Raw genomic sequence first — 22,225 nt, forward strand, 5'->3', positions numbered from 1 at the left:
GCTGCAGTCAGAGCTCCAAGGAAAGGTTAATTCACATTTAACTTTTAATGTGGTTTATCTAAGCAATTTTAAAGCCTTGAGCAGACACTAATTGAGAATTAAGGGGACTTTGATGAGGCAGGAGCAGCACCAACCCTCTCTGCTCCTGCTCTTGGGCTCAGTTTGCTTGCAGACAGGCTCAGGTGGGTTAACAGCAGTCACCCTCCAACAGGAACCCCCTTCAGGCACAGGATGTGCACCCCAGGGAAGCACTGGACGGACACAGGTGAGTAGCAGGGCACAGGCCGTGCCCTGCCTTCTCCATGGAATAACAGCTTCACATCCTATAGACAGCTGAGCATGACCAAGGCCACACGGCAGGGAAGTGACAGAGCCATGCATCCGCTCCCAGATCCCACTGGCAGGAATGGCAAAGAAGGAACTGCTCACACTTGCTCCCCCCCATGCAGTGCTTCCTTACCCCCAAAAGCAAGCAGCACTGCAGCGGGTGCAGGATGCTCGGCACTGGGTACAAGACCCACATCTGCTCAGAGCAGGAAGACAGGGACATGCCCCATGCACCCCGGACCTTCCCTGCCCTTCTGATCCCAAGGGATAGCCCAAGATGCTGCCAGGCGCCAAGGCAGCGCAGCCTACACTGGAGTTAAGCACTTGCCAAGAGGCAGCCACTGACCCTCCCTGCTCAGGAAGCACAGCACCCAGGAGCAAAGCAGGGTGGCCACCCTGCGGGAGCCAGGAGCTGATTCCCATGCACACAGCTCCATGGTCCATGCTCACAGCTCCATGTGCACAGCCCCACGCTCCATGCTCCATGTGTACAGCTCCATGCTCCATGTGCACAGCCCCACGCTCCATGCTCACAGCCCCATGCTCCATGCTCACAGCCCCATGGGCACAGGTCCATGCGCACAGCTCCATGCTCCATGTGCACAGCTCCATGCGCACAGCTCCATGCGCACAGCTCCATGCTCCATGTGCACAGCTCCATGTGCCCGCTGGTCCTGCAGACACAGACACAGGGGCTGGGAGCCGGGCCTGGCTCCCATGGCCGGAGCAGCTGCGTTGGGTCCCATCCAGCCACTCCTCTGTGTTGGCTGAGGGTCTCCTGGCGGCAGAGCCCCGATGGCTGCTGCTCCCTTCCAGCTCCCATCGGCTTCATCTGCTTCCTGCGTGGATGGGCCCAGTCCCAGCAGGGCTCTGGGGAAGGAGCAGGATCCGCACGTGTGTGGGGAGGTGGAGGAGTAAAGGAGCAACAACGGGGAGGGAAAAGTGAAAACCAGCTCTGAAACAGCCCTGGGGGAGCTCCGCTGGTCTGGGCTTGCTGTAATTACCCTCCTGCTGCCGAACACAAAGCTGCTGGCTCGGCCTCTCCTCAAACTGGGAGAAGGAAGGTGAAAGATGATGAGGGCTCTTTTAAATATCCTGAAGGGTCAAAACAACCTTTTAACTCATCAGCAAACAAGTCCACACAGGACTGCAAGCTCTGCTTTCCATAGCTTCCAGCGAGCAGTCAGCCGAGCTCAAGTCCTCCAGGCCCTTTTCAACAGCCAGAAACATCACGGGAAAGGTACTGGCATTCTATCCCAAAACCACTTCCCAGCAGAAGCACCGGCCTGGACACAGCACGAAACGGAGCTGCCGGGCTCCAACCCCAGCTCCATCACCCCGTGTCCTTGGGCAAATCAAGCTGCCTTCAGCACACTGGTTTCCACATCCTTCCCTGTAATTACGCCCTTCATTGCCTGCTCTTGTTCCCTGCCTGCGTGTGCCACACGGCCCATCCTGCCAGCACGGAGCCCACAGCCAGGCAGGAAAGCTCTGCTGTCCCCTCTCCCCATTCACATCCACCTTTGCAAAGAGCTCAGCCAACCCAATGCAAAGCTCCACCACAAACACTTGCCTTAAGAAACCTGCTTCCTGCGGACTGTGGCATGGGTTTAGCACAGGCTGGTGCCAAAGTACATCCCCACTTCCCATGAAGGAAAAGCCAAGGTACACCCCAAGTTTTGCCTTCACAGGAAAATGTAAGGCTGCACTGATAGAACCTTCTCTTGAGGTTGCTCAGCCCATCCACAGCCTCTGAGGAAGCAGGCAGCAACCTGGAGAAGAAAGCAGCATCCTCAGAGCCTCTGGGCTCACTTCAGTGAACAGTCCCCTCAGTCCACCTTGGCTTTGTATGCCAGGTCTGTACATCCCTCACAGCACCCTAGTGTTGCTGCTGCAACCAGCGCCAGAAAACCTTCTGAAACCTCACTTCTACTGCTTGAAGTGCTGTCAGCCCTGTGGAGAGCACTGCATTCCTCATCACCATCCTTGGAGACGGGGTCCAACACAGGGAGCGAAGGTTTGGAAGTTCCTCCAGCATAGGCGAGGCTGAAGGATGCTCTTGTTTCATTGACTTCAGGGTTAGTTTAGATACCTTTGAATACACCAAAGTAATCCTTCCCCATCAGAGACTGAAGCTTCCGGAGGCCGGACCCCGATGAGTCTGGAGGTGCTTCCCCTGACAAAAAATGTGATTGCCAGGTTCTGAAGTGATGAGAGGAGGGGTCTGACAAGGCCTTTCCCATGTTTGTTTTCTGTGGGTTTCATTTCGGCTTCTTCCACTGGATTTACATGGGGAAAAAGGTGTCTGAAGCAGCAGCCTGAAAACACGTGCGTTTCTGTAATTCCTCCCACTTCCAAGATTGTATCAGCAAAAGAAAGGAGGAGGAAGAAAAAAATCCATAAACAGGAGCTTTGCATTGACAGGGTCCCTTTGAAGCATTTTCAAAGAGCTCCACTACCTGCTCTCCTATTTGATTTTGTTCTTTCCAGAGTATCTACAGCATGTTCCTCCATGTACCCAACGGCTCCACCGGCTCAGGGCCCTTCACTGCACTGGTCCTTGAAGAAAGCATCCCTGGGTCACCAGCTACCACAACCACTGCTTCAGATGTCTGTCTGGGACTGTGGCTGTGCTGGGATCTATTGCAAGGTGTCTTCAATTGATGCTGGAGATCCAGGAGTGGCTGCTGCCCTTCAAGGCAGAGGTTGTCTTCCATCAATAATATCCGGCACAGAGAAGCACTGAGCCTTTCTTTTGGGTGGTATCATCATGAGTGAAAGCCAGCAGAGATCTTGAGCATACACCGCACTTTGGCACTTGAAGACATTTAAAGCATCAGAGCCCTTTGCTGGATGCCACAACCTTGCTTTGAAATGAGTATTTCCAGATATTGACTGAATACACTCAGTGCTTGTTAAGAACAAGCAAAGCAAGAAGAGTCGCAAACCCCATCACACGCAGACTGCAGAGAGCAGGGAGAAATCACCCCTTAAAATCAGTCATCCCACTGTGAACCAAACCATTTCTACACCATCAAAGCCAGGAAATCTTGAAAATTATTAACCCATACCCAAAGCTGAGAATTTTACACACAATCCTGATGGTGCAGGGGGTCTGCTCCATGTTAACAGCAACACAGAGCAGCTGGAGACTCTTTGGAAGAGAGCTGCCATAGCATCCTGCCCTGCTGTCAGCACTGCTATGTCAATACCCCCATTCTCTTTGTGGGAAGCAAGCAGTTGTAATTCTAGCTCCTATAGCAGCACAGACAGCTCTGGGCAGGGGTAATTGCAGGAAGCAAGCATCTGCTGTCTGATCTGAAGGACCAGGTTGCCCTGGACGTCCTATCTTCTATCCTGCGCTTGTCCACCTGCAACAGAAAACTAAGCCTGAAAAGGGGAAGGTAGAAGGAGGTTTGTGAAGCCCAGGATTTGAGGCTGTGCTCCATGCCCTTCTCTCCCCTCCCGAAGCCAATTTCCAGAGCAAGGTTGATGTAATGCCTACAGATCCTGCTCTCCATCCTCAGGGAATACACACATACATAAAGACATCAACCTGTGTGAGAGAGCAGCCCCAGGACCTGCACAGCTGATGCTGCAAGTGCCAGCAAAGCCAAGGGACAGATGAAGACAGGAAAGAGGAAGCGCATGCGCATGAGCACAAGCCATAAATACTCAGGAACTAAATCCCATGGATCTGGTGACAACAGCCCCCAGGCACATCTTTACACATTGCCTTTTCCAAGTAAATAACATTACATCAAGTTTATGGGCTTCCCTGCAATGGGCATGGGCAGGGCTGTAAATGCTGCAACGGCATCAATGAGGCAAAAGGCAAAACCATGAGGATTTTCTTGGTGCCCACAACATGGCTCTGCTCTACAAGGGCAGGAGGAGATGTGGAACAGGAAAGCAATGTGGTCCAGCATCCCCAGGCAGTGGGAATGGCTCCTGGACATGGACACACCACGGGATCCCATATGAATCAGATCCCCGCTTCACCCTTCCCACTGGCCAAATCATTCTGCCTCAGTTTCTCCTCATGCTACATGACTAAAGAGTGCTGAAGAGCTTTTTAATAACACCAAGTATCTAATTCACTGAAGATGTTTAAGTGCCTCAAGATTTCTGAAGAGGCTGCTATAGGGAAGGTATTAATTTAAATATCTAGTGGCACAGAACATAATGCCAGGCAGATTTTCTGCCATTCTTTTATAATAGCTTAATAATCCTCAAAATGGTTTCATTGTTATACCCCTGTTGTGTATTTCATTAGGGTTTTTTGGTTGTAAAGGAAGGTAAACACTCCTCATCTCTCCAGCACCTACCAGAGCTCTTCTCAGGAGCAATTACCTTATCTTCACAAACCCCTGCGTGGGGGGACCCTTCCTATTCAGACACAAGTGCATCATCCCCCTCTTTATCCAAAGCCACCCAAGATCCTCTGAGCCAGAAGAGCAGCAAAATGCTCTCTCCTCCCCCACACTTTCACTGTCAGTTTTGTCTCCTCTCCTTAAAGATCCACCGATTATCACAAACCAACAGAGCAGCTCTCTTCTTATCTCTCACCTGAACTTCTGTTGTTCAGGCTTAACCTCATCACCCCTTGTTCCATCACTACAGTTCCTGATGAAGAGTCCCTCTCCAGCATCCTTGTAGCTGCCTTCAGATACTATGCATCAGCCATTGCTCTCCTTATCCACATCCCAGAGATGAAGAACAGAAGGACCAGAGGAGGCAGCAGCTTGTCCAAGCTCTTGGAGAATCCCTGTGGCATAACAGGGAGATGGAGGCTCAAATGCAAACCTAAGTTTAACACACTATTAAACCTCCTTTTGGGTCACGTTTTAGCTGTTTATATTGCACGCTGGGAGGCCCCATGGCCAATACACAACAGCTGAGATACTGGGATCCTCCTGGGCAGACAAGAAAGGACAATACAAAAGCCAAGAGGAAGGGGTACCATCCTGAAAAGCACAGCAATACCGATGCTATAGCAGGGGAGGAAGGAGAGATGCTCAATATGGAGATAAATCTCAGAAAGATGAAAAAGAAACAGTTTTATTTGCCCATCTTCAGGAGAAAAAAAAAACCCACCAAAATGAGAAACAGAATAAAGTCTTCTACGGCCTAAAGTGAAAACCACCCTCTCCCCAAGAAAACACACAGAGAAATGCAAAATCAGCCCGAGTTACTGATGGAGAGGCTCCAGGGTAGGCACTTATTGAAGTTTTGCAACATAAAGCCTCAATTATTTATTAGTATTATTTTTTTTCCTGGAAAAAGAGAGGAATAAAGCATCTCCCTCCTCAAAAGTTAACAACTGCGCGACATCATCCCTGCATTGTCTCCCTGGTTTATCACCACAGCACAGCGCTGAGCAGATTCCACCCCAGGGCAGACACAAAACCACAGGGCCACAGTTTCTAATTATACCCTCTATTCTCAGGGAAATGGTTTATTTATTAGCTCTTTGAGCTTCCCTTTCATTCATTGGCAGTCCCAGTCCCGGCACAGGGGCTCTCTCCACAAGAGGAAATTTATTAGGTTCCCTCTATTCTCCACCTCCCCTGCTCCACGCTCTCCCACCCAGCCTCTCCCTCCTCTCCCCATTCAGCATTACAGGCAATCTCATCACTTTTAATTCAATAACTTGCAGTATAATTACTCCGTAATAACACTATTATCTTAACATTTACTCAGCAGCTGTGATCCCCTTACAGCGAGGCGAGGAGGGAGACGAGGAGGGATTCTCCGGGGAGAAGCAATGGGGAGAGACGCAGGAGAGAGACCCAAAAATAAACTCCAGATGGAGATGGTGCAGCAAGGAGCAAGAGAGGGGCGAGCATCAAGCACGGTGCCTGCAGCTCTTCCTGAGTCCCACCATTTTATCTCCCTTTCATCTGAATCCCAAGAATCCAGCAGGTTTTCCAGGCAGAGGAGGGATACCAGAAGGATGCTGCATACACTCAGGCCCAGTCTGTAACACCGTAGAAGCCACTGAAGCAAATACGGTGCTTCAGGACCTCCCTAAAAAAAGCTCTGCCTCCAGGCAATGGGCTAAAAATGGGGGTAGGAAATAGCCAAAGGCCCCCTGAAGGAAGATCATCTCCTGCAGAAGTCATCTATTTCAATACAGATATTAACCACTTGTATGTTATCCCAACCATCGCTTGCTACAAGACTGGTTTTAACTCCAGTAACCCCTCAAAAAAGAGATTTCCGCCTCCCACCACAGCATCTTTTGGAAACAGGGTAAGAATTTCTTCTAAAGCCATAGACTAAAACTCCAATAACTTGTGCAGCAAATGAGGTGGGGACCAGCCTGTTTGGTATCAGACACAACCAACTCCAAGCTTGCCTAGAAAAGCAGGCTTTCAGCCTACAAGCCCTCCGCAGCCCTAGCAAAGAACTCAGGCGTTGGCACCTTTTGCCTCCTTGCTGCGGTTTTATTTTCTATGATAGCTACACAAACAAGCCCACTGCATATTTAGGCAGAAATGTTCCTACATGCCCCAAAGAAAGAGCAAGTTCCTACAGCCCCTGCTTAAGCCAGCAGGATTTTGAAGCCTACAAGGTGAGGTCAGGTTCGCGCAGATATCAGATCCTGGAATCACACCCGAAACTCAGCGCGAAGAGCAGCGTTACAGAATAATTCACACTCTAACGTATCTGTTTCATACACACGCTGCGGCAGAGGGGTAAACACAGTTTATTTTGATTGATTATCCAGCCCGTAATGCAGAGCTGTAATTCCATCAAGCCATCAAAGCGATTGGGCAATTAGATAAATCATGGCAGGAACGTGCTAGAGGTTTGTCTTTCGAAACTCAAAATGGAATTTCCTCCAATTCCATCGCTGCATCTTGGCTTGGGTTTAATAAGATACAGTCAGATCATTTTGGTTTCAGATTTGTTTACATGCCTCTCATCTACCAATTCACTGGTTACTGCCGACGACAGATCCCATCAACATTAATAAGACATTTCATGCCGTCTTCCACTCCACAGGCAATTTCCAAAGCAAACTAAGACTGAAATACAGGCTGCGTGATGGAAGCCACACACCACGGCACACAACCCAACCCCTTCCTAATGCCTGCACCCCAATAATCCACGTGTAATTCACACGGAGAAGGAGACTTCCCACTTTCAGCTGGGATATGATGAAGGATGCTGCAGGAAGCCCTTGGTGCAGCTCACGTTTCATTAGTTACAGCATTAGACAAACCCCTTCCTACTGAAGAGATCCTGTGTGCGGACATAATTCTATGTATAGGCATTACCACAATTAAACCCACAATAAAGTAAATAAGACAGTTTATGATGCAATATCCAGAGATCGTTATTGAGTTTTTACACCTATTTAGTTCAAATTTAGGAGAAATGACAGCCCAAGAAGACATTCCAGATGGAAGCAGTTGTTTAAGAAGGTTTTAACTCCCTCTATATTCCCTCCATGTTCCTCTCCTACATGACTGCAATCCCAAGCACTGGAGCACGGGAATGTCCTTTCAGACTTCCCCCAGAGCTCATCCTCTTCCAGCCTGATAGAGCAGCAAATCCTAAATACCTGGGCAAAAGGCACCAAACCTGCAGCCTCACTGATGCTCTGGCTCGACTGTATCTGCTAATCTCAGCTGCAGAGACCATCCCTGTTTGAGACCGAGCTCAGCTCCTGCCTTAAGAGAAAAAAATCATTAGAGGTTTGTAGGAGCTGTTGGCAAACCTCACCTTGCCATCAGTGAGAGCAGATTTCATCCCAGTGCTCTGCTCTCCCAGCCCAGCGGGGAACTGCACAGGGAGAACCCCACTGAAGTCATTATTTGCCTTTGGGTTGTCTTCTTTAAAGGTAAAAATAAATCCAAGCACTTTGCTCGAGTCGTGGGCCCTAACTCAGCATCCGGAATCTGCCTTTTAGAGGGTTTTAAGCTGGGAGAAAACGGAGGAAAAAGCCATGCTGAGCAGTGCACTGAAAAGCCACCCAAGATAAACTGAAGAAGCACTAAATGCGGTGCCATTAAGTGAGAAAAGACCACAACTTTGATGTGACACTTGGCTGTTTGCTGGCACCATAAACTACTGCACACTAAAAAAGTTTCTTAAATGCTCCATAAACTTTAACACATTGCTGAAACACTTCAAACCAAGGATTTTATTTGCCTAGCCACAAACCCGGGCTCCATAACAGGCAAACAGCAGTAAATGCATGTTTGTCTCTAGAAATGACAGGACTGTTTTCATTTCTAGAGTTTAAAACAGTGACATTAAACCAGGTAGATTTAAGAATCCCCTGAGAAGAAAGCACCTGTGTCATGTCTGTAGGAGGATGTCTATAGGAGCCTCAAACAGTGATTGAGGCTCTGGGGTTCATCCTACCTCCAGCCCCTCTGACTGAGGAACACCAGCCTCCAGACATGCAGCACCAGAAGAGCAGTGAGGAACCAGCAGAGCTCTATAAACCATGAGCAAAGCAGCACAGTGGAGTCCACCTTCATCTCAGAATCACAGAATGGTTTGGGTTGGAAGCCACCTTAAGCTGATCATCCCTGGGGCCTCCTCTGGCCTTGCTCCAACAGCTTCACATCGTTGTTATGCTGGGGACACCAGAACTGCACACAGTGCTGCGAGTGGGGTCTCACCAGAGCAAATCTTCTCTATGTATTTGCCCAGACTTGATTTCTAAAGCTATTCCAGGACATGTAAACCGGGGCACCGGCCCAAATGTTTTAATACTGATGTTCATTCCTGGCCACAAAGAAAACCGGGTCCTCCTTATGCTTTTGCCATGCTTTTTTCCCCCCAAACAAAAAGACAATCAAGTCCCCAAAGGGACAAGGTGTGAATCATAGAATCAGAATAGTTAGGACTGGAAAGGACCTTAAGATCATGCAGTTCCAACCCCGTGAAGCACATGAGCTACCCCTAACTCCCATCGCCTTGATCTCCACCTAGAGATTTCACACAGGACATGAGACACTTTTCCAAAGACATTTTGTGTCCAATGAAACTTGTGGAAAACCCTAAAATCCACCAGCTGTCTTAAGCATCACTGACTGCATAAAACCTAAAGCCACTTTTAACATACCACTCATCTTCCCTATTAAGCCTAATGGGAACTGTGTGCCACGCAGCTCCCCGCTTGGGGACAGACATGGATTTGGGCAAGTTACCCAGAGACAGGAAGGGACCATCATCAAATCTACATGCCCATGGATGCAGGGGACATCCTTCTCCTATCCCAGCCCCACACAACCTCTCCAGCACATGGGCTGGAGCAATTTTCTCCTGGTTTCTCGCACACAGTTATTCCAGTGCTGGCACAAGGGAGAAGCAGGGATAGAAATTCATTTTGAATCACAACTGTACCTGGGGCTAAATCACTGGGACGCTGTGATTTACACATTCCCACCTCTCAGGGCAGCACATAAAGCACAGTGCGGGCCCATCATTCATTGCAGGATATTGCTCTGGAACGCGCTGTCAAGCGAGTGTTTCATGGCACAGAGTGAGCCTTGCTGCAAGGAACCAGGGCCACTCTGCAAGGAGCACTCAGTGCTTCGTGTGATGCTCCACCTTCAGCAAGAGAAATAGACTCCCAGTGGTAATGGACTCCAGTTCCTTCCCCTCCGGGAAGGCAGCGCTGTAACCATCAACCACGTCAGGCTGGAGGCAATGGTGATGCATCTAGGCCAGCAGCACCCAAAGGCAGATGCTGCAAAGGAATTACCTGTCTGGGTGATGTTTTTTCCTAGCTCCAAGCCACCACTGCTTGGCAGAGGACCTGGATGAGTCTGGTGGGGCAGGGACCACGGAAAAGCACTTGCCTACGGAGTCCTACAGCATCCAAGACATCAAACCCATTAACACTGGAGAAACAGAGGCAAATGAGCAAGTTTTCACTCCTCAGGCACTAGGTATAAGACATGGATGGCATGCGAGCACTCCAAGGAGAACAGAACCCATTAGATACTACACTATAGGGAATGGGCACACAGCTGCCCACTCCCCTGCACATACTTTCACCACAGCAAGTTCTTGCCTCCTCTCTCTCCCAGATTTCCACCTTTCACTCTAAAGTTCAAATAAAACACATTTTCAGGATGCTAGTTTTAACTTTATCCCCTGTTTTTCATTTTCCTTTCCTTGGACCAGTGTTTTAAGGCTTTCTGACTTCAGAAAGCTCAGACACAAGACTTGCTGCATTGCAATGGCCCTTGGCCACCACTTTATTCAACACAGAGAAGAAATCAGCATTCAAAAGGCAGTTCAACAGCCTTGACAACAGGGCTACAGCAACACAAGGGAGGAGGACTAAAGATGCCCTGCTCCAAACCCTCCAACACCCTAAGGTGTCTTTCATGCTTTGTAGGACTTCCCACATCTCAAAGTTTCCTGCATTACATGAACTTTCTGCTCCTCTCCACTTCCAATTTCCTTGATTTCTGATGGAAAGGGGGAGAAACATCACCAGCAAGAGCTTACTCTATAGCACAAGCATGGCCAGCCATGTTCCCAGAGCAAAGCCAGAGACATTAAATGTCCCGTGCAGCGTTTACACATGGAGCTGATCCTCAAACACGGCGCTGGTTGGAGACTGGATTTCACTGTGGCTGTTCCTCAAGGTCCCCATTTCAGCCAGACCCTGGTGGCTCTCGCTGCTGTGCAAACCCTCCTGCTCCTGCAGGACAAGGGACACTGGCTGAGAGCTCCTCTTGGTCTCTCTTCTGTCAGTTTGAAACCACTTCCCCTTGTCCCATCACTACGGGTCCTTTTCAAAAGCCCCTCTCCAGATTTCTTGTAGGCTCCCTTTGTGTACTGGAAGGTCTTCCCTGAGCCTTCTCCAGGCTGAAGTAGTTTCCTTCCTACTCTTTACTCAAGGAGATCAAGGACAAAAGATATCCCACATTCCCCTCCTCCAGCAGCCCAAAAGCTGCTGATTCCCAGTGCAGCCCATTTGGTGACCAGGGAATAGACAGATGGACAGAGACATGCAAACTACCCAGATCCTCTAACAGAGCATGGAGCAAAGCTGCCGCTTGCTTCCTTAAGTAAAGGATAAAGTTTTAATTTAAGCTGATCTCTGGGGAGAGAAAGAGGTTATTGAATCCATAGGAAGCAGCGGGGAATGAACCAAGTGACCCTGAGGCCAGGCACAAGCAACCAGGATTCCCCAGGGTTACAGAGCTGGAGGGATTCACCGGCACACATCCCCTGCTCCCATGCACACACATTTCCCTTGTGCTGCCTAACAGAGCAAACACATGTCATTTCTTGGGGGAAAACTGGAGAAAAACTGATTTTCTTCCCAACCCTTCCCCCTCTTTGAGCCCTCCTGCCTCTGTAGCCTGCAGGAAAGTGCCCCAAATTCCTAAATTCACTCTCTACCTGCAGCAAGAGCTGAAACCCTATCCATCCCCTCCCCCTGCCCTCCAACCACACTAATCCATCACATTCCCTGGCCTTGCAGCCCACCCCCAGCCCGACAGCAGCAATCCTGGCACCAGATGTCCACTGACAAAGGCAGCACCAAGCATCAAACAGCAATCACCCCATCACTCCTGTCCAATGGGGCCCCTGAGCAAAAAGGGAGTTCAAAAGCACAACAACCGGCCTGCACAGCCGAGCATCCTTCATCCTGCTGCACAGCCTGGGACCAGTGCACCAGAGAGGGGCCACAGGGACAAAACTCAGCCTGCGTCTGAGCCCACCGAAGGGTTACAATTCCCCCTCTTGGACCAGGGATTTAAACCAGGGGTCACTGATGGAAAAGGGATTTAAAACCCCATAAATAATCAAACCCCAAGCAAGACATCTGTGCTCCGTCCACACGCCGCTGCAGCAGCATTAGCAACGACTTTGTTTAAATAGGACTGTTGCAAACCTCTTCCCGGCATCCCCCCTGCCGCCTGCCAGAAGGATTTTGCTCGCCAAACCACGCTCCAGATTAGCCATCTGGATTATCTGTGTTTGCTAAACCCGACCACAAGAGCGGCCTTCAAGGCAACACACCCATCTCCAGGGATTTGTTCATAGAAAGAAAAGTGGAGGGGAGGGATAATTCCCACTCCACATCCTCAGTAACTTTTCACATGCACTGATTTTTTTTGCCCTTTCTTCCCCTTTCCTTTGATTTGTGGGAGTTTGGTTGCATTTAGTTCCAGGATCAGGGGATGCTACTTACATCAGCCTCCTCTGTCAAGTCCCACTGGGCAGTTCATAGCCTCAACTCCCTTCCTTAACCTACAAATGCAATTCCAAGCTTTCCCGCAGAGAAGCAATGTGCTGGCAGGCACAGAGTGTCCCCACAGCACGCAGGAGGGATGGGGCTGTGCACGCAGAAACCCTGCCTGAAACCCATCCTGGAAAAGAACTAATGGAGAAGCCAGAGAGCAAAAGCCAGCACCCTGCAATAGTCCAGGTTACCTGCAGCAAGCTCCTGGTGGGCTCCAGCTGATGGTTTCCTGGTTGGTAGGATGAGCCCTACATGCCCTGCAGGGATAGCCCCTGGCATCCTCATTCCCACCTTCTCCACAGGCAGGGACCTGCACCACAAACCCTCCTGAGGCTCAAGGTGCTGGAAATGTGAACTGTCATTTTCCCTATTACAGCCAGGTTTAGTGCTGCTGCTACAGCATCATTTTATTTATGGTATTACTTCTGTCATTGTAACGATCCTACATAAATTCCACATACCAATTCCATAACAATACTTGCTGCTATTATTATAATGATCCCATCTGATGGCACAGGTGCCATTATCCGAAAATCTGTTTGTAATAGAAAATCAAGTGTAAAGAGAGGCATTAAGCCCAAATGAACTACTTAAGAATTGCCATAAACAGGGGGCTGCCCTCAATTCCCTCTGCTGTGAGGCACCACTTCCTGCCTCAATAGAGAGCAAGCTGGAATTAGCAGGTAAGTCATCCTGAACTTGGGAGCTGATGCTGAAACCAAGCCCCACAGTGCTTCCTCACCCCAACCAAACCTAACTCCACACTGGTTCTAATGAGGGATTTCTGCAACACCACTAAGTGCTCACGAGAGCATTAATCAGGACATGGAGAAACTGAAACACACCCTTCCAAGCCCATAAAAAGATCCAGAAACAGACAGAAAGGGCTCAACAGCACCTTGAAGAACCCAAACCTGCCCAAGCACCCAGAGCTCATGCAAAATGAAGGCAGCAGTCAGTCACTTCAGAAAGGACACAAGATGCTTCGGAGAAATCAAGGTATTGCAGGGCTCAGCTGGAGAGATCTCCATCCCTGCATCAGCCCCTGCACGTCCACAGCTCCCAGGTGCCTCCTGATTCAGAAGGTTTCACCAACCGCAACAGTTATTACTCCTCCAAAATAGCTCTGGAAGGGCAGCTACTCCTTCAAAGCAAGCTTCTAACAGATGTTTTCCCACCGCCAGCATCTGAACACACACGGTGCCTCACACCTTCCACAGTCCCCGATTTCACCAGTTCATTCTTCACACCCGCAAACGCAGCATGAAACAAATTCAGATGTAACAGGATTACACTTCCCCGGTGCCACAGGACACGCTGCCACCTCTGCAGCAAAGCCTTGCATGGAAATAAAGCATACCTGGGGTTCAAAACCTCTTCAAACAGAGAGCAGAGGATGACTTGGGGGGAGTGGGAATGGGATTGAGTGCCTTTCATCTGGTTAAAAACCCAGCCCAGGTGAGCAGCATCTACAAAGTCGTTTTACACACGGGCTGCCCAGAAGCCAGCAGGAAATGAGTCAGTGGCTTCAATCCAGCTCCTTGCAGACCAGTGTCAGACAACTTGTCACTCCTACACTTGGCACCACGGGGCAGCCCCCAGAAAGGCACAAGGACAGGCTTGAGCAACCTCAGTTTTACCCTTCACACATGGGTGACACCAGCGCTGCTGCTCCTTCCTGGCCTGCGCCCACACACAGCAGACAGGGACCTGGAGCAGGAACCAGAGATCCTGGGTCTATTCCTGGCACTGCTGTGACCTGCAGCAGGAGCCTGGGCAAAGCCTGTCTGGCTCTTCTTGGTCGAGCAATTCAACCCATGGCACTCCAGCGCTTTCCACGCGTCGACCCTAAAAGACTTCCCAGAAAGGGGTTATGCATTGCTGTTCCCACTTTACAGACAAGGAAGCCAGCAGATTGCCACTTCCCCAAGGCTGTTTTCCTGGCACGCTCCTGCACTAGATTAAATCTAGTGAAACAGCTTTGTCTAATCTAGTGAAATAGCTTCGTCGTACAAGAATCTGTACCCACAGGCCAGATTCACCAGCGAGGGTAAAGAGGGTGTTTGAAACTTGCTGTGATCAAGGTTAAGAAACATAATAAAACACCATATCCTGCTTTTCCAGCTCTGCAGGGTAATGAGGGATTTCCTCATATACCTGCTGCAACTGTCACCTCTGCAGGAATTTGGTACCTCATACTAAATTCACTCTGTCTGCACGCTGAACCTTCAGTTCCTTTTGGTACCTCCACCTCTCCAAACACTGATACACATCTCTTCCAAGTCAAAAGCCTAATTGGGCCTTCTCTGCTTTCAATGCCTTTGAAATAATCCCTGCTTTGCCTCTGGGCTGCAGGAGGAGGTTGCACAGCAGACAGCAGGAGCCCCAGTGCTCCCCCACTCCTACTGGCACGAAGATTTGGAACAAGTCCTCATTTCTGCTACAGCTGATGCACCTCTTTCTGCACCAGGGGATCAATGGCACGAGCTGGATCATCCCAGGATGACAGAGGACACCGATACCTTCCCTTCTCCTTGTTCCTGCGGCAATAGCATGAAAGGATGGTGAGTGCTATGGTTTTCACTCCAGGCCTGAGCTGCTATCTCCTGCACAGACCCCTCCTCCAGCTCAGTCCCACCTCCCACCCCAGCCAGCCTTAGTCACCAATCTTCAAGCCCACAGCCCAAAACACTCCTCCACAAGAAGGGAGGCTTGAAAGGCACCAATCAACTGCAGACACTTGTTATGTTCCAGAAATCACAAAGCAGGAAGAAACGCTGAAAACGGCTCAATTAGCTCCAATGCACATTTTCCATTTGCTCCTTTTTTGTGGGAAAGAAAAGAAAAGCCAAGTCTGTAAATAAATATGAGCCTTGTAAAGCACCGGGGCTGAGCAGCACCTCTGCAGCCAGCAGAGGATACAGGCATGCACCCAAACACCGAGCCAGTGATGAGAGAAGCAAACCAGCTCCGTGCAGGTGGTTTGTGCCTCTCAGAAAGCCTCCTTCCAGCAGATGTTCCTGTGTGCCCCAATCCCGGTGTGCTTGGATTTGGGATTTCTCCCCCAGGTGCCGAAAGGAAAGATGCAGCCACACAAAGCACAAGCTAAAGAATCCTTTTTAAGAGAGAACCCATAATGCTTGAAGCTGCTTTTCATATATAGCAATGATCAGCTTAATCCCTACATTTTTTTTGCCCTTAACTGCAGGGAAGTTCTACCCCAACGAACAATATAAATTGAGATTTAAAGTGTTCCTTCCGCTGCCTCAAGTCAGACCCACTGCTGTGCATTCAAACCTGGAGCCTTGACGGCAAAGTTACCTGCAACATAAAATTAGCCTGCCTTCACCAGAGGGAGAAGGAAACCATAAAGGGATGAAATAAAACCATTTCTCAGGAGCGTTCCAGCTACGAGGCTCCTGTAACAAAATGGAGCATTTTTCCCCCCTCTTACGTTTCTAAAATCATAGATTTTAGGCAAATACGCATCTCAAGCTAGAGCAGCAGTAACAACGAGCGAGCAACTCGTGTAAAACCGAGGAAGAGAGCAGTACGTGAAGCCTGGGGACCGAACACAGCAGTTGTGCAATGTTTATAGAGCGAATAAATACTGCCCGTTACCCAGAGCCCGTGTCCAACCCCGACCTACCGAGAGCATCGTGCAGGACCTGGGCCTGCCTTTTACTCACTGAAGGCATTTCCAGTGCGGAAAACATCCGAACCACGCAGTGAAAAGGGGGAACTGGGAGAACGGGGCTGGAGAACCGGCCCTGTGCTCGGCGGGGGAGCGCTCCCAAAGCACGAACCGGGGGGGCTGGATGCGGCTTCCACGCTTGTGCCTCTTGTTCGGCTCCCGTGAGGCGAAGGGGAGCAGGAGGGGGGCCCCTCACAACCACCCCCAGGCCCGCAGATGGAGCCCGGCCATGAGGAGCTCCAGAGAAGCGGGTGTCCGAACGCCCGCCCCACACGCAACGCGGGATGCGCCCGGGGACGATGCTCCAGGGGGGAAGGGAGAGGGGATCCCCTGCTTGAAACCGGGTTAAAAAGAGCCGGTTCTCAGTCAAACCGGTTACCTCGGGTCTCGCTGCGGCGCTGGAGGGGCTGCGGGAAGGGCCTGAGGTGAGGGGAGCCCCGGGGCAGGCACTTACCGGGACGGCACCGGCGGAGCCTCCGGGCCCACGGGCACCGCGACCCCGCCGAGGAGCCCGGCGCGGCCCGGGCGGAGGGAGGCGGAGCCGGGGCGGGGCTGGGCCGCGGGGCCCATGGCGGAGCGGAGCGGAGCGGGGCGGGGGAGGCCCGGGCCGGGGGGCGCCGCGTCCCGCAAGGCCTCGGCTGCGCCCCCTCGGGGTTCCTCCAGCCGGGGCTGAGCCTTTGGGGCCCGGCCCTGGGGTCACCCCGGCCCGGTCACTGTGGGTCTGCCTGAGGCAGCCTGGCCTGGCCCTTGGGGCCCGGCTCTGCCGTCAGACAAACTCACACCTCCAAACGCGTGGCAAACAGAACCCGAGGAAGGCACAGCCTTGTCCGTGGGTTCCTGCCCGAGTTCCGCAGATGTGCAATGCTCCTGCAGCCATCTGTGAAGGGAGAAGGTAATTCCTAGCCTGAGGACTTCACAGCTTCAATAAACGCAGCAAGAGAGGCCAGTGGAGATGTGCAACAAAAGGGTTTATTCAGACAGGCTGGGGTACCGGGATCGCCGGGTGTGCATCTTTGCATCCAGCCTATATGGGATTTCAGAGCAGGAACAAAATGCTCTGTGCTTGTCTTTTGCGAATCCGACCAAGAAGCAGGAACGGACCAAAACCCCAACACCAAAAAAAATCACAACAAAAATTCCCTCCCAACCCTCCCCTCTTCATTTTGCCTGTTTTTTTTGTTTGTTTTTTGTTTTGTTTTGGTTTTTTGTTGTTGTTTTCTTTAATTTCCACACAGATATTTTGCCCTTTTTTTGGCTGTTTTTTTGCTCGGGGTTGAAACCCGCGGTCATTGGGGAATTTTCCAAGGCAGCGAGTGTAGCGGAGCTGAGCACAGAGCAGCTCTTGGCAGGCCCCATGTGCCTGCGAGGAGAGGGGGGCAAAGGAGGCCACGTCCATTTTTGGATGAAATCACCCAAAATTACCCAAAGGCGAGCAGGAGAAAGCCCATCGCAGCGTCCTCGAGGCCGCACGCCAGCGCTGGGGGCTGGGGAATGCAGGGAGGAGGAGGAGGAGGAGGAGAACGCTGCGTGGATGCAAGCGAGGATCCAGATTGAAAACAGATGGGATTCCTCTTGCCAACCTGACATCCGAGACCGCGGGAGGCGGGGGGGAACTTCCCCTCCCAGGAGCTGCCAGCCAAGAGATAGGAGGGGATGAGGCCCCCCGAAAAAGGCCAGTTTGGTCGCAAATCCCTTCTGGCTGGGGCTCCCCGGATGGCAGAACGGAGCCCGCTGGAGCTGGGTTGGTTTTAATACTTTGAGAGGTTTGATTTGACCATTAAGTGTCTGATTCATCTGTTCCTGCCTGCTGGAGCTAAGCCCAGCCTGGCAGTCGATACTTGCCCTAGGAGACATTTTAGGGGCATTTTGCACCCACGCAGATGCCTCTGCACAGGCACACGAGGGAGACCCGTATACGTGCACCTTCACCTCCCCGCACTGCACACTGCAGCCTCCGCCGAGGGATGAGGTGGGAGGGTGACTGCAGAGATCCATATAAAGGAGCACCACAAACCACGGGAGAACCTCACATCTGGCCCAGCCCTGGGCGATGAGAGGTCCTCCAGCAGCCCAAGGTTTTAAGAAGCTGCAAACAAAGGATGCAACAGCCCTGAGTGACTTAGCAGTGATTCACCCAGGAGTAAAAGTGTGCTGGTCTGAAGCAGCTGCTGCTCCGGGTCACACCTCTCCATCCATGCATCCCACACCTCCATGGCAAGAGGGTGCAAGTCCCACCAGGTCTGCAGCAGAGAGGATCCATGGGGATCCACTTTGGGATAGAAGGCTGCGGGCACACACAAGCCGCTATCCAACATCCACCAAGAGACTGCCGAAGCCACCCCTCCAGTGTCCTCCCGGGCCTGGCAGGGACATGGGATCCGTGTCCCGTGTCCCGTCCCCCCCCCCGGGATTTCACAGCTACTTTACAAACCAGGGACAAAACGTTACTGCTGCAGCCTTGACCACATATTTTCCAGGGGCTCTGGGAGACGGGCTCCCAGGCTAACACACACTCTTTTCATTCACAGCTTTAAATACCCAATTGTGTCTGTTTTCAGCACGCTCATTTTTAGCATTTTAATGCTATGGTCCCCGGCTCTCGCCCTCCTTGGACCGGCCCCAGCGTGGGGGTTTTTCCTTGCTTTAACATCTTGCAGAGCGAGAGGGGAAGGGGGTTAGCAAGAGGTCACACATTTCTCCTAACCCAAGTGTTTTTCCAGCAGGCAGGGGGTCCTGCTGGGGACAAAGACAAACCAGCCCCTTTGGCTGCCTCTTGGCTGCACCTTCCACTGCGGACCTCAGCGCAGGCGCAGGATGGGTGCTGCTTTGCTGGAGCCTTTCAGGAAGGTGCAGGGTCCAGGCACAATTCCCATGAGAGGCAGCAGGCAGTGAGCACCCATCCCCACACTCCGGCACAGCCAAAACCTCACTTAACACAACCAGAGCAAAGGGGTTAGGGTTTTCCATTGCAATCACTTTCCTTTCTTGCCCTGTGGCTGGAGCTTTCCATGGGCTCCATCAAGAGGACTTAGGCTCATAGTCAGGCAGATGACCCCATGTGCAAACAGGGCCTCTCTGGATGTGGCACCGCACCGTGCCACCTCCCTGGCACAAAGCAATGTGGCAGCTGCTGATTGCAAACAGCCTGCCCCAAAACCAGTCCCAGCTTTGCCAGCACCCCTAATGCCACCCACTGCACTGCCCGGAGAGCCCGCGGAGGCTTGGCCCTGGGTGTATACACGGGTCAGTCTGGCTCTGCACCACCGGCAGCAAAGCTGCTTCAGGTCCAGAGGCAGCTCCAGCACCTCCACTTGTCAAATGTCCCTCTTCTCCCCTCTTTCCAAGCACACTCAGCCCTACTTGCTTTTGCACGTGCTACTGTGACCCAGCTCTTATCCAGGCCAGCCCCAAGGCACATCCTTTCCTCCCATCCCCACATCAGTATTCAGCATCTTCCCCATCCCATCTCCCCCAGCAATCCAAACACACCATGTCCCTATTAACCACCCTTCCCAGGTTGCTCCAACATCAGCGGCTCAGCGGATACAGGGTTTTTTCCACCAAGTAATATCAAAATGATATTTATTAAATTTGCTCTCTAAGTCCCTCAATCTGCTCCATAATACAGTGAATCTGCGAGGTGGTTTCACTGATCCCGCCTCAATGAGACCAGATTAACACAGATGATCCCGGCTTTGCGGCTCCCTCGTCCCAGGGAGGGTCAGAGGTTCTGCACAAAGGCAGAACCCGTTGGCAGCGCCGCGCTGGAGGAAACCATGTGGCCTCTCCAAATGATTTCCGAGGTTAATTCCAGGTGGGAAGGAGGGAGCGCTCCGCACGGACACACGGCAACTTTTCAGGCTTCCCAAACCCCGTTGGGCTGGTGATGTCAGCCTCTCTTGCTCTTATCTCCTTCTCCAAGTGCATTGATTGTACCTGCCCCCACCCTGCTCCCCAGCAAGAGGCCCATTAAAGCTAAAGTTAGCTCCAGAAAGGTTCATCACATCCATTACCTCTGCATTCAGCTAAATTATGAAAATCATTAAGATAAGGAGGCATGGAGCCTATTAGTTTCCTGGAGAGGATGCTTTACCCTTCTTTTTTCCCCTTCTGCTTCTACATTTAATTACCTTAAGTTTCACAGTATTTAATTCCATTTATTAAACCTTTAATACATAAAAACAACAACAAACCCCATTGCTGGCTGCCTTTGGGAAGGGGCAGAACCAGAGCAGCATCTGCTTCCCTCAACCCCTTCTCTGCTCGGGTTGTGTATAGACCCCTGTAGCTGAGCTAGGACTGGATGCATCCATACATTAACACAGTGAAGGATGTGGCTTGGGTCCATGCAAAGGAATGGGAGCAGCACCAGCCCTGCAGCCTCCCATGGGCAGGCTGGTCCCCAAGCTGCTGCCAGGACCTTTGCTACAACCCAGGAGGATGACACCAGAAGCAGCAGGGTTGTGGGAGCTCTTTATCTATGTCTAAAAGTGCAGGAGCACAGTTCAATCTGAGATGCCACCACTCCTGGAAAGCCCCAACAGGGACAATAGTCCTGCAGGTACACACACTGCTCACTTACTGGTGTTGCTTTTTGAAGAGATGCTATTTTAGGATGCTGATAGCAAGCCTGTGGAAACAGCAAACTCCCCACAAGCTTCAAGCAAGGTCAATCTGAAGCATTAGTGTCTCTCTGGCTGCATTTTGCCTTCCCAGAGATGCTATTTAGCAATCTTGGTTACTATGAGAGCAGCATCTAAAAACCCCTTTCTCCTGTAATGCCGACCAAGCTGTAACCTCCTGCTGCGCTGCGTCTCTGCCATCCAAACAGGACAGAGACCAAAGAGTGAAAACAAAACCAGAGGCACAGCTGGGGAAGAGCTCAGGGCAGGGTCACCCGCTGTGCCACAGAGAATCACAGGATGGGATGGGTTGGAAAGGACCTTACGGTGATCCGGTTCCAACCCCTGCCATGGGCAGGGATGCCTCACTCTAGACCGTGTCACCCAGAGCTCATGGAAAACCCTGCGAGCTGTTTCTAGACCCTTTTCTCCCAGGATCTGCAAGGCACTTTGAGGCCTGTCCCATCACACATCCAACCAGGGCCCCACGGCTCCAAGCAGTGCAGTTTCTTCCCAGCCACATCTTTTGCAGGATTAAACCTCAAACTTGGCCTGCGTTTTGCATTTGGTTTTTAAATCAGGCATCGCTCTGGAAAAGTCACACCAGGAAATAAAACCCAGCTCGCTGCAGTGCTCCCCACAGCAGAGCCACGTCCTTTGATATCCAAAAACCTGCTGCTCATTGAAAAAACAAATGTTTAAGCCACCAAGCATGTTTATTTCATTCGTCCTTTCTGTGCCAGGGAAGGCCCAGGCTGCCACACAACGTCAGCTAAAGCATTCCCAGTGAGGTCCCACACACTGGGATGGGAGCAGTTGGAGCCCAAACAAACCCACCCTTTGGCATAGGCCAGCCTCAGCCCCCCCACCCTGAGATGAGCAGAGACATCCAGAGCCCAAGGACAGGACTGGGGATTCAACCCATTGCTTGCAGCAGGAACGAGATCATCCCTGCCCCTCCAAAGCAGTAACATTTTAGTTCCTTTGCCATCCCTGCAGCCTGATGGCTTCTCACTGAAAACACCAAGCTGCTTGCAAGGAGGGTGCACAGAGATGGGTACAGGGGAATAGGGAGCCCAAAATGAACTCAGCTGGAAAGATGAAGCTGCCTCCTCGTCATAGTGACGCACCAAGGGTCCATCCATCTGTGGGCTCCCAGGAGCTCAGCACCAGCAGCTTAGAAATACAACTTGCACTCCATTTAAATGCTGTGAACGCAGATCTGCTCCTGGGTTAAAGACTCACTGGTGCCACAATGGGACCCGTGAGCATCCAGTAAGTGGGTTGGTGGCTCCATCCATCACCATGGAGCTCACTTCAGTGCAAGGGCTCCCTCTTACCACCTTC

At 51.3% G+C, this 22,225-nt stretch overlaps 1 protein-coding gene across 6 annotated transcripts in view; it reads right to left on the minus strand.

Moving 5' to 3' along the window:
* Positions 1 to 22,225, minus strand: part of PTPRS (protein tyrosine phosphatase receptor type S) — a 138,755-nt gene that overhangs the window by 104,742 nt on the left and 11,788 nt on the right. The window contains exon 1 of one of the 6 annotated variants that reach the window (XM_031042311.2): positions 16,711 to 16,758. The exons of 4 other annotated variants lie outside the window; for them this stretch is intronic. The gene's annotated coding sequence lies outside the window, so the exon portion shown is untranslated. Of the gene's footprint in view, positions 1 to 16,635; positions 16,657 to 16,710; positions 16,759 to 22,225 lie in introns of those variants that run through there. One more of the 6 variants, XM_031042312.2, reaches the window with a different exon arrangement.

This window comes from Melopsittacus undulatus, chromosome 19 (assembly GCF_012275295.1).
Source record: "Melopsittacus undulatus isolate bMelUnd1 chromosome 19, bMelUnd1.mat.Z, whole genome shotgun sequence".
NCBI classification, from domain to species: Eukaryota; Metazoa; Chordata; class Aves; order Psittaciformes; family Psittaculidae; genus Melopsittacus; species Melopsittacus undulatus.